This window comes from Schistocerca gregaria, chromosome 1 (genome assembly GCF_023897955.1).
Source record: "Schistocerca gregaria isolate iqSchGreg1 chromosome 1, iqSchGreg1.2, whole genome shotgun sequence".
In the NCBI taxonomy this organism is placed as follows: Eukaryota; Metazoa; Arthropoda; class Insecta; order Orthoptera; family Acrididae; genus Schistocerca; species Schistocerca gregaria.
This window is the reverse complement of record NC_064920.1, coordinates 1,058,675,053-1,058,693,410: the sequence shown is the minus strand read 5'-3', so window position 1 is coordinate 1,058,693,410 and position 18,358 is coordinate 1,058,675,053.

The window sequence follows — 18,358 nt, the reverse complement described above, 5'->3', positions numbered from 1 at the left end:
GTGTGTCCGACCCAGACTCAAACTCGGGACCTATGCCTTTCGCGGGCAAGTGCTCTACCACCTGAGCTACCGAAGCACGACTCACTTACGTGTTGTTCGAACCTACTGGGAACAAATCTAGCAGCCCGTCTCTGAATTGCTTCAATATCTTCCTTCAATCCAACCTAGTACGGATTCCAAACACTCGAGCAGTACTCAAGAATAGGTCGCACCAGCGTCCAGTATGGGGCCCCTTTACACCACTTTTCTCTAAAATTCTCCCAATAAAATGAAGTCGACCATTTGCTTTCCCCGTCACAGTTATCACATGCTCGTTCATTTCACATCCTTTGCAACGTTACGCCCAGATATTTAAAAGGCTTGACTATGTCAGTAATACTGTATCCGATCATTACTCATTCGTTCTTCCTACTCATCCGCATTAACTTTCATTTTGTACATTTAGAGCTAGCTGCCATTCATCACACCAACTGTAAATTTTTTCCAAGTCGCCTTGTATCTTCCTACAGTCACTCAACTTCGACAGCTTACCGTACACCACAATATCATCACCAAACAACTGCAGATTGATGCCCACTTTGCCCGGCAAATATTTATGTATAAAGAGAACAAAAGCGGCCCTATCACACTTCCCTGGGGCAGTCCTGACGATACCCTTGCCTCTAATGAACACTCGTCGTCAAGGACAATATACTGGGTTCTATTACTTAAGAAGTTTTCGAGCCACTCACGTATCTGCAAAATTATTCCGTATGCTCGTACCTTCGTTAATAGCCTGTAACGGGCCACCGTGTCAAAACCTTTCCGGAAATCTAGATATATTGAATCTGCCTGTTGCCCCTCCTCTATACCTCGCATTATATCATGTGAGAAAAGGGCAAGCTGAGTTTCGCATGAGCGATGCTTTCTAAAACCACGCTGTTTCGTGGACATAAGCTTCTCAGTCTCAATAAATTTTACTTTATTTGGATTCAGAATATGTTAAAGGATTCTGAAGCCAACCGAAATTAGGGATATTGGTTTGTAACTTTGCGTGTCCGTTCTCTTACCCTTACAGATCAATATCCCTAAATTCGGTTTGCTGCAGAATCCTTTAACATTTTGCCGTAGAGTACTCTACGTAAAACCGAATTGGGATTCCATACTGACCTGGTGTTTTATTCGCTTTCAAATCTCTCCGTTGTTTCTCTGCGCCGGAGATGCTTATTTCTATGCCAGCCACATGGGAGTCTGTTCGATAGTAAAATGCCGATATGTTTGTACGATTCTACTGTGTGAACGATTTCTTGAACGTGAGTTTTAAAACTCCGGCTTTCCTTTTGCTGTCTTCAACTATCGCACCAAACTGGTCAGCAAGGGACTGAATGGAAGTCTCAGACCCCCTTAGCAAGCTAACTTTCAAAAGTTTGGAGGTTACATTGATTATTATTGTACCAGCATTTCACATTTGCAGTGGCTTATCTCACACTTACGTTAACCTGTGCTCTTGCAATGTTAATCACTTAAAAATGTTACCCAGACAAATGTATACCCAAAGTTTCATTACTCTACGTTAGTTATTTTTTGGTGTTCCAATTTTTTGCCGTCAGTGTAATTGGGTAGTTTGTCTTACCCGTCTTACCGTGTGAAGATGTAGATGTTAATATACTTTTAGATGAAAAAAAAAATCAGAAAGTGGTCGCAGATTAGCAACAGCCAGTTTAGGGAATTACCAACCTGTGTGTAGCCTGCCATTAACACCGCAAGACAACAGCTGCATCTGGCATGGTAGCGCCACTGGGAGAGATGGACTGCTGATGAATGGCGTCACAGTGTGTTCAGTGGTGGATCGCAGTTCTGCACTACCCCAGATTACAGTCGTACCTGGGGAGAAGTTTCATTCTTTCAAATGTTACACTTGGTGTCACGGTGTGTGGAGCCATAGGATACTATAGGTTACGGCTGGTAGTGATCAAGGAAACTCGGACGGCATGACGAACTTGACAGACATCCTGGAAGGAAGGAAGACATGAAGAGTTTTACGTCCCATCGACACCGAGGTCATTGGAACACAAGCTCTGGTTACAAAAGTATGGGGAAGGAAATTGGCCCTGCCATTTTCAAACGAACGATCTTTGTAGAAATTTAAAGTAAATCTGTGAAGTACCTTTCGAGATTTTTGGTAATAGCATTTTCCCTTCATATGCTACATACATACTTATGTATTGTATGTACTAAAAATGTATAGCGTATGTCCATCCGAATGTTCCTTAGAATACCACTTATAAAATTTGAAGTAAAATAGGTCAAGATCCTTACGAGATTGTTGGTAACAATTTTTCGCTTTTATACAAATATTAAAAATATATAACCTATGTCTATCCGAATGTTCTTTCGAGTATCTTGTAAAATTTTGATGTAAATCGGTGAAGCAGTTTTCGAGATTTTTGCTATCAGCGTGTCCTTTTTATGTATTATATATGTATTTATATTCGATACACATTAGAAAAATATCTAACATAGGTCCGTTCGAACGATATTAGAGCACTGTGTAAAAAATTTGAAGTAAGTCATTCTATAACTTCTCGAGATTTTTTGAAACAATATACATATTTACGTACAGTGTGTATTAAAAATATGTAGCCCGTGTCTGTCCGAAAGTTTATTAGAATATTGTGTAAAAATTTTAAGCAAAACGGTCAGGTAGCTCCGAGATTTTTTGTAACAGGGTTTGTCTTTATGTAGTATGTATGTGTGTGTATTGCAAAGTGTGCCCGGGACTGTATCCGCGGCTACAGTTTGGCAGACGTGAAGCGTATATACACAGAAACCGCCGTGCAGTCGGTCACGTGCTACCCCGTGTGACGTGACGGAGCTCACACAGCCGGGAACCAGAGAGACGGGTGAAAGCGGCCAGTCTGAGTTGGAGGGGGGGGGGGGGGGGGGGCAGGAGGGGGTCAAGAGCCGCTAACTCAGCAGACCGGGCCACAAGTCTGCTCTGCCCACACATGCTGCTGCAGCTCGTCACGGCGTGCCCAAATAGCCGAGCAGAGGATGCGAGCAGCCAGAAGACGGCACTCACATCTAGCGGAAGACAGGCACGGATCCAGTGACCGCTTCTGCGGGGAGAAGAGGAGTCACAGTTCTTGACTGCCCCGCCCCTCATCTCCAAATATAACTTGCCGTCCCCCTTACCTTTCACAAGGCACAGATGGCTAAGATTTTAAAAATAATATCAATACAATAAAAATAATATCAATACATTCTTCCCCCCATGAACCATGGACCTTGCCGTTGGTGGGGAGGCTTGTGTGCCTCAGCGATACAGATGGCCGTACCGTAGGTGCAACCACAACGGAGGGGTATCTGTTGAGAGGCCAGACAAACGTGTGGTTCCTGAAGAGGGGCAGCAGCCTTTTCAGTAGTTGCAGGGGCAACAGTCTGGATGATTGACTGATCTGGCCTTGCAACATTAACCAAAACGGCCTTGCTGTGCTGGTACTGCGAACGGCTGAAAGCAAGGGGAAACTACAGCCGTAATTTTTCCCGAGGACATGCAGCTTTACTGTATGATTAAATGATGATGGCATCCTCTTGGGTAAAATATTCCGGAGGTAAAATAGTCCCCCATTCGGATCTCCGGGCGGGGACTACTCAGGAGGATGTCGTTATCAGGAGAAAGAAAACTGGCGTTCTACGGATCGGAGCGTGGAATGTCAGATCCCTTAATCGGGCAGGTAGGTTAGAAAATTTAAAAAGGGAAATGGATAGGTTAAAGTTAGATATAGTGGGAATTAGTGAAGTTCGGTGGCAGGAGGAACAAGACTTCTGGTCAGGTGACTACAGGGTTATAAACACAAAATCAAATAGGGGTAATGCAGGAGTAGGTTTAATCATGAATAGGAAAATAGGAATGCGGGTAAGCTACTACGAACAGCATAGTGAACGCATTATTGTGGCCAAGATAGATACGAAGCCCACACCTACTACAGTAGTACAAGTTTATATGCCAACTAGCTCTGCAGATGATGAAGAAATTGAAGAAATGTACGATGAAATAAAAGAAATCATTCAGATAGTGAAGGGAGACGAAAATTTAATAGTAATGGGTGACTGGAATTCGAGTGTAGGAAAAGGGAGAGAAGGAAACATAGTAGGTGAATATGGATTGGGGCTAAGAAATGAAAGAGGAAGCCGCCTAGTAGAATTTTGCACAGAGCACAACTTAATCATAGCTAACACTTGGTTTCAGAATCATGAAAGAAGGTTGTATACGTGGAAGAATCCTGGAGATACTAAAAGGTATCAGATAGATTATATAATGGTAAGACAGAGATTTAGGAACCAGGTTTTAAGTTGTAAGACATTTCCAGGGGCAGATGTGGACTCTGACCACAATCTATTGGTTATGACCTGTAGATTAAAACTGAAGAAACTGCAAAAATGTGGGAAATTAAGGAGATGGGACCTGGATAAACTGAAAGAACCAGAGGTTGTACACAGTTTCAGAGAGAGCATAAGGGAACAATTGACAGGAATAGGGGAAAGAAATACAGTAGAAGAAGAATGGGTAGCTCTGAGGGATGTAGTAGTGAAGGCAGCAGAGGATAAAGTAGGTACAAAGACGAGGGCTGCTAGAAATCCTTGGGTAACAGAAGAAATATTGAATTTAATTGATGAAAGGAGAAAATATAAAAATGCAGTAAATGAAGCAGGCAAAAAGGAATACAAACGTCTCAAAAATGAGATCGACAGGAAGTGCAAAATGGCTAAACAGGGATGGCTAGAGGACAAATGTAAGGATGTAGAAGCTTATCTCACTAGGGGTAAGATAGATACTGCCTACAGGAAAATTAAAGAGACCTTTGGAGAGAAGAGAACCACGTGTATGAATATCAAGAGCTCAGATGGCAGCCCAGTTCTAAGCAAAGAAGGGAAGGCAGAAAGGTGGAAGGAGTATATAGAAGGTTTATACAAGGGCGATGTACTTGAGGACAATATTATGGAAATAGAAGAGGATGTAGATGAAGACGAAATGGGAGATACGATACTGCGTGAAGAGTTTGACAGAGCACTGAAAGACCTGAGTCGAAACAAGGCCCCCGGAGTAGACAACATTCCATTAGAACTACTTACGGCCTTGGGAGAGCCAGTCATGACAAAACTCTACCAGCTGGTGAGCAAGATGTATGAGACAGGCGAAATACCCTCAGACTTCAAGAAGAATATAATAATTCCAATCCCAAAGAAAGCAGGTGCTGACAGATGTGAAAATTACCGAACTATCAGTTTAATAAGCCACGGCTGCAAAATACTAACGCGAATTCTTTACAGACGAATGGAAAAACTGGTAGATGCAGACCTTGGGGAGGATCAGTTTGGATTCCGTCGAAATGTTGGAACACGTGAGGCAATACTGACCTTACGACTTATCTTAGAAGAAAGATTAAGAAAAGGCAAACCTACGTTTCTAGCATTTGTAGACTTAGAGAAAGCTTTTGACAATGTTGACTGGAATACTCTTTTTCAAATTCTAAAGGTGGCAGGGGTAAAATACAGGGAGCGAAAGGCTATTTATAATTTGTACAGAAACCAGATGGCAGTAATAAGAGTCGAGGGGCATGAAAGGGAAGCAGTGGTTGGGAAAGGAGTGAGACAGGGTTGTAGCCTCTCCCCGATGTTATTCAATCTGTATATTGAGCAAGCAGTAAAGGAAACAAAAGAAAAATTTGGAGTAGGTATTAAAATTCATGGAGACGAAGTAAAAACTTTGAGGTTCGCCGATGACATTGTAATTCTGTCAGAGACGGCAAAGGACTTGGAAGAGCAGTTGAACGGAATGGACAGTGTCTTGAAAGGAGGATATAAGATGAACATTAACAAAAGCAAAACGAGGATAATGGAATGTAGTCCAATTAAATCGGGTGATGCTGAGGGAATTAGATTAGGAAATGAGACACTTAAAGTAGTAAAGGAGTTTTGCTATTTAGGAAGTAAAATAACTGATGATGGTCGAAGTAGAGAGGATATAAAATGTAGACTGGCAATGGCAAGGAAAGCGTTTCTGAAGAAGAGAAATTTGTTAACATCGAATATAGATTTATGTATCAGGAAGTCGTTTCTGAAAGTATTTGTTTGGAGTGTAGCCATGTATGGAAGTGAAACATGGACGATAACTAGTTTGGACAAGAAGAGAATAGAAGCTTTCGAAATGTGGTGCTACAGAAGAATACTGAAGATAAGGTGGATAGATCACGTAACTAATGAGGAGGTATTGAATAGGATTGGGGAGAAGAGAAGTTTGTGGCACAACTTGACTAGAAGAAGGGATCGGTTGGTAGGACATGTTTTGAGGCATCAAGGGATCACAAATTTAGCATTGGAGGGCAGCGTGGAGGGTAAAAATCGTAGAGGGAGACCGAGAGATGAGTACACTAAGCAGATTCAGAAGGATGTAGGTTGCAGTAGGTACTGGGAGATGAAGCAGCTTGCACAGGATAGAGTAGCATGGAGAGCTGCATCAAACCAGTCTCAGGACTGAAGACAACAACAACAACATCAATACATTAGTATTGTTTTGAAACATTTTATACGGATTTATACACCAGTGCCTAGTGCAACGCTTCTGCATAAGTCATAGAAAACTGCAGTTCAGATAAATACAGCATCTAAAAACCATTTGTCCATAATTTAGAATAGTACCTGTGTCATACAATTCTATAATAGCAATAAAATTGCAACTTCGAAAACTTCGTAATTTGTATGTTATAGTTAGGTAGTTTTATGTTCCAAAGGTAATTTTGCACGATAAATCGTAATGATGAGGAACGAGTCATTTTAGATTCACATCGCAAATTAATTTGTACTTATTGTTTCATTCTGAATGTTATAAGTTTTTCCTTGTTGTTGTGGTCTTCAGTCCAGCGACTGGTTTGATGCAGCTCTCCATGCTACTCTATCCATGCTACTCCATCTCGCAGTACCTACTGCAACCTACACCCTTCTGATCTGCTTAGTGTATTCATCTCTTGGTCTTCCTCTACTATTTTTACCCTCCACTCTGCCCTCCAATACTAAATAGGTGACCCATTGATACCTCAGAACATGTCCTACAGTACAGCAATTATTAACCTCAAAACAAGTTTCAGCACTACCATAGCCACTTTATTCACCAGATATCGCTCTATGCAACTTTTTTCTATTTCCAAGAATCAAAACAGCGTTCAAGGGACACAATTTTCAAACAACACAAGATGTCCAAAAAGCTTTGACGAGGGGCTTGGAGGATATTACTGAAGATGAGTTGCAGAAATGTTACCATCAATGGGAGAAGCGCTGGAAAAAGTGTGTGCAGTCAGAAGGGAACTACTTTGAAGGGCACAACACTAAACTTGACTAAAACAGTAAGCAACATTTTTTCACATCAGTCTCATTACTTTATTGTCGCACCTCATAGCCGCTGATGTCTTCTAGGTGCTTCACTTTGTCAGGCAGTGTAAAGTGAAAGTGGATGGGAGAGAACGGAAAGGAGACGGAAGGACTTAATGACTTCAACTGCTTCGCGACTTTATGCGGAATCTACGGCGACGAGTGAAAATGTGTGCCGGTCCGGAACTCCAACCCGGGATCTCCTGCTTACTAGGCAATTGCGTTAACCACTGCTCCATCCGGACACAGTGTTTCTCGTAAATTCGCGGACTGTCTCGCACGCTCTCCATCCGACTCACATTCCCACCTGGCACCCCCCGTCCGTGTCCTCCAGGCGCGCTAATTTTAGATTTCCGCTGGAGATCGAACGAAATGTGAATCTCCACTAAAGACTGTGGATTAATTGCCCACCAAGGCGAGTCACTTATGAGTGGAGTCTGTTCTTTCGGACATGCCCGAAAGAACAGAAACCGCATTCATATAATTTAGTGCTAGGTTTAGAGGACACCTCTTTATTTGTTTGGCATCTGGGCTGAGGGGACTATTATATGGTAATTTACTTCAGTCGTGGCTGTACTATCTGCTTAATAGAGCCACGGGCAACTTAAAATGGTCTTGGTTGTCATCCTGCCCTCCTAACTGCCGAATAAGTGGATCTATTGACCCTCTCGTCTGCGAATTATGGCCTCAGATGTTGAATCCCATAGTGCTCAGAGCCATTTTGAACCTTTCGTCTGCTAGTAGAACTTCAGGACTTCGACTTCTTCAGCAGCTTTGTGTAAATAGCGTGCTGCGAAATTGGTAGTCACTCTGAAAATCCCCTGCAGCATGTTATTTTGTAGGATCTGGAGCCTCTACGTATATTTGGGTCTTAGCGGCGTTGCCGCAAACAGCGAACCGAAAGAACGTCTTGTAGATTGTGAGTCCAGAGTTGATTAAAGATTCAGGCATGGTAGCTGCAGTTTCTCTTGCACCTTTTATAGCGATATCGCGAAAGTGGAGCTTTTTCTCTCCTACTTATACGGCGTGGCGTATTTTCTTGTTTTTATTCGAAATCGTTAACTTACACCGAAGTCAGCATTCTGTTTCATGTTCAAAACAGAGAAATCCTATGTTGTAAATATTGTAATTTTTCCAAAAGTAATAATCGAATTTTGAAAAGTGAAACGACGTCGAACTTTTTAGACGTACGATACTAACAGCGGATCTTACTACATCTCTATTTGAAAAAGTGAAATGGATAGCGATCTCTGTAGTTAATATAGCAAGTAAATGGATCATGCGTCTTTTGGTGAGAACTTTTACATAATTGTAATAATACTCTACATTCAGCCGTTATTTTGATAGTGTTTTATTACTCAACCATTTTCGGCGTTCCAGTCATGTCATCTTCAGGTCTATGGTATAAAGTTACAAGACACTAGATAAACGCATAATAGAATATCACACATAGCATTACATAAATGAAACGAATCATACATATTAATGTACGAGGGTAAGTCAATTATTATCCGCAATTTAGTTACATTTTTGTTTATTTTGGTAGTACTGTCGTTTTACGTTGATGACGCATGCTTTGTTTATTTGTTATTATATCTTTGCAATTTTCAAGCTGCTAGGTTAGTTTCGTTATCGCTGCCATGCTGTTATTCATAGCTGATCGCTGCCTATTTGCACCAGAGAAGAGCAACGTTCAGCGGTCGGAAGGCGTATCAGGGGCCGAAATTTATCGAAGACTTTCGGTACAGTACGGCAACAGTGTTTTGTCACAACGGAGTGTCTACGAATGGATTGAAAAATTCCGAAATGGTCGCACGATGAAGGAGCCGGGTGATAGTTTACCGCCACAAATGAATAAACCCTTGAGCGTTTTCGTGAAATGATTCTCTCATACAGACGACTAACTATTGACGAAGTGGCACGTCGTCTGCAAATTAGTCACGACTCTGCCTACGAAATTACCCACAACACCCGAGTTTCATGAAGTTTGTGCAAGATGGGTCCCAAAACAACTCACACAGTTGCATAAACAAACGCGCTTGGACATCTGCAAAAAACATTTGCATCGCTATGGTAACGAAGGGGACAACTTCTTAGACAGGATCATTACTGGTGACGAAAAATGGATCCATCATTACGAGCCGGAGAGTAAAGTGAAGAGTATGGAATGGAAACATCCAAATTCGCCGTGCTAGATAAAGTTCGAGACCCAACCGTTCGCAGGAAAACTGATACTTGCGGTTTTTTGGGACGCACAAGGTCCCATACTGGAACATTATGGGGAAAGGGGCACAACAATAAACTACGAGGGTCAGTCAAAAAGTAATGCCTCCTATTTTTTTTCTACGTTTAATTGTCAGGAAATTTAAATGCAATTACATAGGTTGAAAACCACAACATTGAGGATCATTTTGTCATTTTTCAATGTAATCTCCGCCCATCTCTACAGTTTTGGTCCATCTTTGAACAAGGGCATGTATCCCAGCACGGTATAAATCACAGCTCTGCTTCCTAAGCCATTGACGCACGGATGTTTTGACGGCCTCCTCATCTTCAAAATGAATCCCACGATGAGCTTCTTTCAGTGGCCCGAACAGATGGAAGTCTGATGGTGCCAGGTCAGGGCTGTATGGGGGATGAGGCAAAACTTCCCATCCAATTTTGACAATCTCGTCAGAGGTGTGACGACTGGTGTGTGGTCTTGCATTGTCATGCAAAAGAAGAACATCTGCCATTGATTTTGTTCGGCGAACTCGCTGAAGACGTGCTTTAAGTTTTTTGAGGGTTGTGACGTATTGAACAGAATTTATTGTGCATCCCTGCTCCAAAAAATCAACCAGAATCACACCCTCTGTATCCCAGAAAACTGTTGCCATAACTTTCCCTGCCGATCGCACAGTTTTGAATTTTTTCTTCCTCGGCGAGCTTGTGTGACGCCACTCCATTGACTGCCTCTTTGATTCGGGTTCAAAAAAATGCACCCATGTTTCGTCCCCGGTCACAATTTTTTTCAGAAACTCATCTCCCTCCAAACGGAAGCGCTGCAAGTGTTGGGAGGCTATTGTTTTCCTTGCCTCTTTATTCTGATCGGTTAACATTCTTGGAACCCACCGTGCACAAACTTTTGAGTACCCCAATTGTTTAATAATCGTGATCACACTGCCTTTACTAAGAGAAATAATGCGACACACTTCATCTGCAGTCACCCGACGGTCACCACGAATGATGTCATCAACTTGCTGAATGTTGTGTGGAGTCACTGCACTCACCGGCCTGCCGCTCCGCTTTTCGTCAGTCAACGGTGTTTGCCCTTCAGCTTCCTTACAACGACGAACCCAGTGCTGACATCCACTGTCACAACACCATACACCTTCTTCAGTCTTTCATGAATGCGTATGGGCGTTTCACCTTCTGCATTCAAGAATTCAATCACACAACGCTGTCTCAAACGAACATCGATGTCGGCCATCTTACAAACTTCTGCTGTGCTGCCACCTGTTGACACAGAAAGTTACTACTGCAGTGGATTGCAGAAGAAGGTTTGAGGAATGGCGCCAAATTCAAATTTTTCACTTAACTTAATTTTTTTAAGTAGAAAAAAATGGGAGGCATTACTTTTTGACCGACCCTCGTATGTTTCGTTACAGTGAGATGCTTACTGCCAGGCTGACGCCTGCAATTCGAAGCAAACGCCGAGGGTTGCTGTCAAACGGTGTTGTGTTGTTGCACGACAATGCCCGTCTGCGTACTGCTGCACACATTGCTGAAAGCTCCAGAAACTCAAATTTTAAGTACTGGATCATCCTCCATATAGCCCCGGTCTTGCCCCTTCTGACTATAACTTGTTTGGCCCACTCAAACAGGCATTAAGTGGCCGTCGATTTGCCTCGACAAAGCCGTGAAAGAAGAGCTGCATTCCTGGCTCGCAGCTCAACAGAGAACCTTCTTTTGTGACGGCATTAGGAAGTTTGAATAACGATGGACCAAGTGCGTTGAAACGCAAGGAGACTATGTCAAAAAACGATGTCTTGTAAGTTTCCTATTTGATTACAATAAAACTTTATAACTACTTTGCGGATAATAATTGCACACTACAATAGTTCCTAGAATGTTCATTTCTTTGATAAGGAGGTGTTCTCCAGTATTGTGCATGCAACACGATTTCGAGTAGAGCGCCCAAGACACCTGTACCATAATTTATTGTGTTTATCTGATCCTTCACAGATGCAACACAAATCCTTAGGTTCTTCACTGCCTTAGGAAGTGATTTCGGTGCACCAGAATTCCGGTTATAATAACATCAACATCACAGGCGAGGGGCATGAAAGGGAAGCAGTGGTCGAGAAGGGAGTGAGACAGAGTTGTAGCCTATCCTCGATGTTATTCAATCTGTATATTCAGCAAGCAGTAAACGAAACAAAAGAAAAATTTGGAGTAGGAATTAAAACCCATGGAGAAGAAATAAAAACTTTGAGGTTTGCCGACGACATTGTAATTCTCTCGGAGCAGCAAAGGATCTGGAAGAGCAGTTGAACGGAATGGACAGTGTCTTTAAAGGAAGATATAAGATGAATATGAGCAAAAGCAAAACGGGGATAGTGGAATGTAGTCGAATTAAATCAGGTGTTGCCGAGGGAATTAGATTAGGAAATGAGGCACTTAAAGTAGTAAAGGAGTTTTCCTATTTTGAGAGCAAAATAACTGATGATAGTCGACGTAGAGCGGATATAAAATGTAGACTGGCAATGGCAAGGAAAGTGTCTCTGAAGAAGATAAATTTGTTAACATAGAATATAGATATAAGCGTCAGGAAATCTTTTTTGAAAGTATTTGTATGGAGTGTAGCCATGTATGGAAGTGAAACGAGGACGATGAATGGTTTAGTTTCGAAATGTGGTGCTACAGAAGAATGCTGAAGATGAGATGGGTAGATCATGTAACTAAAGAGGAGGTACTGAATAGAATTGTGGAAAAGAGGGATTTGTGGCGCAACTTGACTAGAAGAAGGGATCGGTTGGAAGGACACGTTCTGAGGCACCAAGGGATCATATATTTGGTATTGGAGGGAAGCGTGGAGAGTAAAAATCGTAGACGGAGATCATGACATGAATACACTAAACAGATTCAGAAAGATGTAGGTTGCAGTAGTTACTCGGAAATGAAGAAGCTTGCACAGGATAGAGTAGCGTGGAGAGGCATAAAACTAGTCTCTGGACTGAAGACCACAACAACAACAATAACAACAACAACTTCACAAATCTTGGAAACATCTCATGCCTCCGATAATCCTGGTGTTTTTTCCATAATTCTGTTTTTCTTTTTCTCCTTTTTCTCGCTAATCAGTAAACGACGTCCTTACAAACTTCCCGTTCTTGCCCATCAACTCAATCTGTTGTTTCTTTTCATTCGTTACTTTTTTTCTTCATTTTTTCTTCTTTTAACTTCTCTTTCACTGGAATACACATATGTTAATTTTCTGTGCATCGTTCCCCACTCTGTCATACTAGCGCGATCAGATTCTGTATGTTAGACTGTTAGTACACTGCCTGACAAAAAAAAAAAAGGAAGCACCCTGAATACATGGTGGGATGTCACTGTAACTTAGGACATGTATACACTTTTGACGGGAGTATAAGTGATTAGTTGCATTTCCCAGTGACATGTGGATCGGCCGCCATGGTGTATTAGCGTTGTTCATCTTTTGCGTTGTTTTCAGACATGGTAGAGTATATAAGCGGCGTAAACAGCGTCAGTAGTTGAGTGATCTCTGTGAAGAATACGGACAAGTCACATACTCATTTTCAGCGTTACCAGAGCCTGACAGAGTTTAAAAGTGGCCTCATTGTGCCGACATATTCGTCGTCAAGGCTTTGGTTGACCATGTGTAACCATCACATGGAAGGAGCGCTGTACTGGACACCAAACACAACATAACCCATTCATGCCTGCGACTGCTACATTCTGTCTCATCCTGCGCTACTGGTCAGAGATTAGCAGAAGGCGGACTAGTCAGTTACCGTCCCATTCGCAGGTTGCCGTTAACACCACAACACAAACGACTACTCACTGTTTATTTAGGTTTCCGTTACAATTGCATACCGTTTCTTAGTGGTTACTAGTTTCGAACGTTAATGTTCATTCTCAAAACATCGCCTGCATTTCAAGTGTTTGTAAGAGGATAATTCTTCTGACACACATCAAGATAACTTCATGAAACACATCTTGATTATAAATGAGGTATGACCTTAAAACAGAAGTGGTACATTTAAGAGACTAGCTTATACTGAAGGTCAGTATTACCTCACTACCTGCTTCAATGACAGCATTGCTTTCCTTTTCTTCAGTTATAGCCCTTCCACAAAATAATTAAAAAAAATGCTGGTTCCACCTATCTCCTTCTTGGTCTATCCCTGTTTCTTTTATCCTAGGTTGTTGCCCTCTAACCATGTAAATTACATCGTCAAACGTATATTGCTCCGCACTACTCTGGAACCCAATTTCTGGTACATCTTCCTGCCATTAGTTCGATCAATTAGTACAAACGATCACGCTTACCACTTCCATGTCCATTAAATTTCTATGAGACCTTACATCACCCGTAGAGCTAGAAGCCCGGTTCAAAGTTTATCATCAAATTCTGATTTTTTTCACTGTCATCATCATGTAACGAATAATTATGTCTTTTCAGTTTTCAGTGGATAAGTCGCTCTTAGTGAATGTAGTATGTATATTTATCATCTCCTCATTCATAACTTTTGTAGCTATTTCTGCCACAGGACAGATGATTAATTTTAACTGATTATCGATCTTCTAAATATTTATGATATGTCTGACCAATAAAACTGCGCGGAATAAATTTGTCCATTTCACAAAACGAAAAAGCGTAGTATTCTATGACGATAATATCAGTAAGTCACAGTTTGAATCGGTCGACTCATACAAATACCTGAGTGTAACATTCTGTAGGGGTATGAAATGGAATGAACATAGGTTCTGTCGTGCCTAAAGCGGGTGGGAGACTTCCGTTTCTTTGTTGAATATTGAGGAAATGCAATCAGTCTATGAAGAAGAATGCTTACAGATCACTCGTGCGAATCGTCCTAAAATAATGGTCAAGTGGGTTGGACCCGAGTCCGCAGCTTGTGGTCGTGCGGTAGCGTTCTCGCTTTCCGCGCCCGGGTTCCCGGTTTCGATTCCCGGCGGAGTCAGGGATGTTCTCTGCCTCGTGATAACTGGGTGTTGTGTGATGTCTTTAGGTTAGTTGGGTTTAAGAAGTTCTAGGGGACTGATGACCATAGATGTTAAGTCCCATAGTGCTCAGAGCCATTTTTGTCGGACCCGAAACCAGCAGGATTAGCAGGGGCTATTGAATTTATAAAAAGGGCAGCACGAATGCTGAGGGGTTTGTTTGACCCGTGGGAGATTGTCACAGAGATGCTGAATAAACTGAACCGGCAGACTCCTGAAGATGGACGTAAACTTTCCCGAAGTCTCAAGAATTGGCTTTAAATGTTGGCGCTAGGAACATATTACAACCCCCTACGTATCGTTACGTAAACTAGCCGAAGAAAGCCTACTTACAAAGTTTCAAGAACTGGCATTAAATTATGACTCTAGCAATATACTACAACCCCTTACGTATTGCTCCCATAAGGAGCGTGAAGAAAGATTATATTAATTATAGCACGCACGTAGGTGTTTGAACAATCATTCTTCACGCGCTCCATACATGAATGGATCGGGAAAAAATCTCTCATAACTTGTACAGTGAGACGTACTCTCTGCCATGCATTTCACGGTGACTTGTAGAGTATAGGGTAGATGTAGACGTGGATTGTTGTGCTCAACGTTTCCAAAACTGTAGTTGTAAGATATGTATCGTTTAGGAACCGTTGTATTCCACAGCATCACTGGACAAAACAAAACTAGAAAACAAAAAACGACAAAGGTGACACTGCAAATACAAGGGTATTCTAACCTCACTGACTGAAGATACTTCTCGCACTTATGATCACCGTGTTGCAAATCGGCTTCCTTTTGAGTCCATTTTCTATGCAAAATATGCTCGAGGCAAAATTTTTAAGAGACATTTTTATACTGTCAGTCATAATGATTCACGCTGTGGAGTCCGAGAGCGCGAATTGTGGTTTGCCTTGTGTTTCTAACGCGTTATGCTAGCTGCATTTTGCATCTAATTTTTTTTTTTTTGTCTAACAGCAGAATGGAATAACGTGGGCACGCCGGGTGATTCGTCTGTTATTGAAAGAAAGATGTTTCAAATACTAAATGAGAACGGAACGTACAATATTACAACGATTCATGCTGCCGAACGCTTTCTGAGAATCCAGAGATATGAACTCTGCCTTTATGTGAGGTTCGAAAACATACGTTGTCCTAAATAATCGGAAATACATCAACAGTTCTCAGAGAAATCCGTCGGGAAGTCAAGCTACGTGCAGGTCGAAGTGTCGAATCGCGCTAGGCTCCCAGGAAACTACACCAGAATTGGAACTTTAAGAACGCCGAACGTCAGATACGCGTCATTCACAGAATGCTGCTTCTGTGGAATCAGCATCAGACATAAACACTGTACCGTGAACCGCCTGCCTCAGACGTGTAGTGTCCAAGATGTCAGCGCCTTGGCAAGATCAGTATCGCCACGTAACATTTGTTTATTCTCGTCACCCTCTGTGGCTACTCAGAACCGATAACAGTATTGCTTGAGCTGCAGCCGACCGTGATCTGCTGCTCCGGCTGCAGTTATGAGTCCTGGACGTGTGCTGATAAGACAGCGCTGCACGTTTTGTTTTACTCCCGCTTCGGTGAACACTGATTACTGACTCAGCTGTTTGCGTAGCTGCTCAGCTTCAGTTGAGAGCGCGATAAGGTATCTACATTCTATGTTATCACAATAAGCCAATGCGGTGCCCAATCAAAATTATACCCAGAGAAGATTGCTATAGATTCAGCTAAGTCACCAACCACAATTTGCAGCGTTTTGCATTCGGATAAATACTTACAGAATAGAATAACATCCGTGTCAGCGAGCTGAGTTCTGTAAACAAAGTTCGTGCGAAACTCAACTCGTACTTTTCTCATGTGACTCCCTGAAAGGAATGGATCAATGCAAACAAATAATTGCAGTATTCGTTAACTTCCGAAAGCGTATGTCTTAATGCCAGATCAATGTTTATTGATGAAAGTACGATCATATGTGAAATTTATGACGTGACTGAAGATTTCTTGTTAGGGAGCACACAATATGTTATCTTGGATGGAGAATCATCGACAGATTTAAAAAATAACTTCAGGTTTATCCCAGGGAAGTATGTTGGAAGCCTTAGTGTATACAATAACCGGGCAGGTAGTTTAACAGTAACGACTTTTTGCATACGATGCATACGATTCAGCTATCTATAATGAGGTGCTGCACAAATTTTCAGTCAGACTTCATTAAAATTTCAAAGTTGTGCGAAGATTGGCCACTCGCTTTAAGTGTTCAGAAATGAACTTCACAAAACAAAACCAAAAATGTGGTAGCCTTTAACCACAGTATCAATGAGCCACAAGTGGAATTAATCAATTGTATTACTTATCGTTCCTGCATATATATTTTTAGAACCATGGTATATAGCTGTACACAATTTATTAGTGACACTCTCAAATCAAATAGGGGTAATGCAGGAGTAGGTTTAATAATGAATAGGAAAATAGGAATGCGGGTAAGCTACTACAAACAGCATAGTGAACGCATTATTGTGGCCAAGATAGATACGAAGCCCACACCTACTACAGTAGTACAAGTTTATATGCCAACTAGCTCTGCAGATGATGAAGAAATTGAAGAAATGTACGATGAAATAAAAGAAATTATTCAGATAGTGAAGGGAGACGAAAATTTAATAGTAATGGGTGACTGGAATTCGAGTGTAGGAAAAGGGAGAGAAGGAAACATAGTAGGTGAATATGGATTGGGGCTAAGAAATGAAAGAGGAAGCCGCCTAGTAGAATTTTGCACAGAGCACAACTTAATCATAGCTAACACTTGGTTTAAGAATCATGAAAGAAGGTTGTATACGTGGAAGAACCCTGGAGATACTAAAAGGTATCAGATAGATTATATAATGGTAAGACAGAGATTTAGGAACCAGGTTTTAAGTTGTAAGACATTTCCAGGGGCAGATGTGGACTCTGACCACAATCTATTGGTTACGACCTGTAGATTAAAACTGAAGAAACTGCAAAAATGTGGGAAATTAAGGAGATGGGACCTGGATAAACTGAAAGAACCAGAGGCTGTACAGAGTTTCAGAGAGAGCATAAGGGAACAATTGACAGGAATAGGGGAAAGAAATACAGTAGAAGAAGAATGGGTAGCTCTGAGGGATGTAGTAGTGAAGGCAGCAGAGGATAAAGTAGGTACAAAGACGAGGGCTGCTAGAAATCCTTGGGTAACAGAAGAAATATTGAAATTAATTGATGAAAGGAGAAAATATAAAAATGCAGTAAATGAAGCAGGCAAAAAGGAATACAAACGTCTCAAAAATGAGATCGACAGGAAGTGCAAAATGGCTAAACAGGGATGGCTAGAGGACAAATGTAAGGATGTAGAAGCTTATCTCACTAGGGGTAAGATAGATAAAGCCTACAGGAAAATTAAAGAGACCTTTGGAGAGAAGAGAACCACGTGTATGAATATCAAGAGCTCAGATGGCAGCCCAGTTCTAAGCAAAGAAGGGAAGGCAGAAAGGTGGAAGGAGTATATAGAAGGTTTATACAAGGGCGATGTACTTGAGGACAATATTATGGAAATAGAAGAGGATGTAGATGAAGACGAAATGGGAGATACGATACTGCGTGAAGAGTTTGACAGAGCACTGAAAGACCTGAGTCGAAACAAGGCCCCCGGAGTAGACAACATTCCATTAGAACTACTGACGGCCTTGGGAGA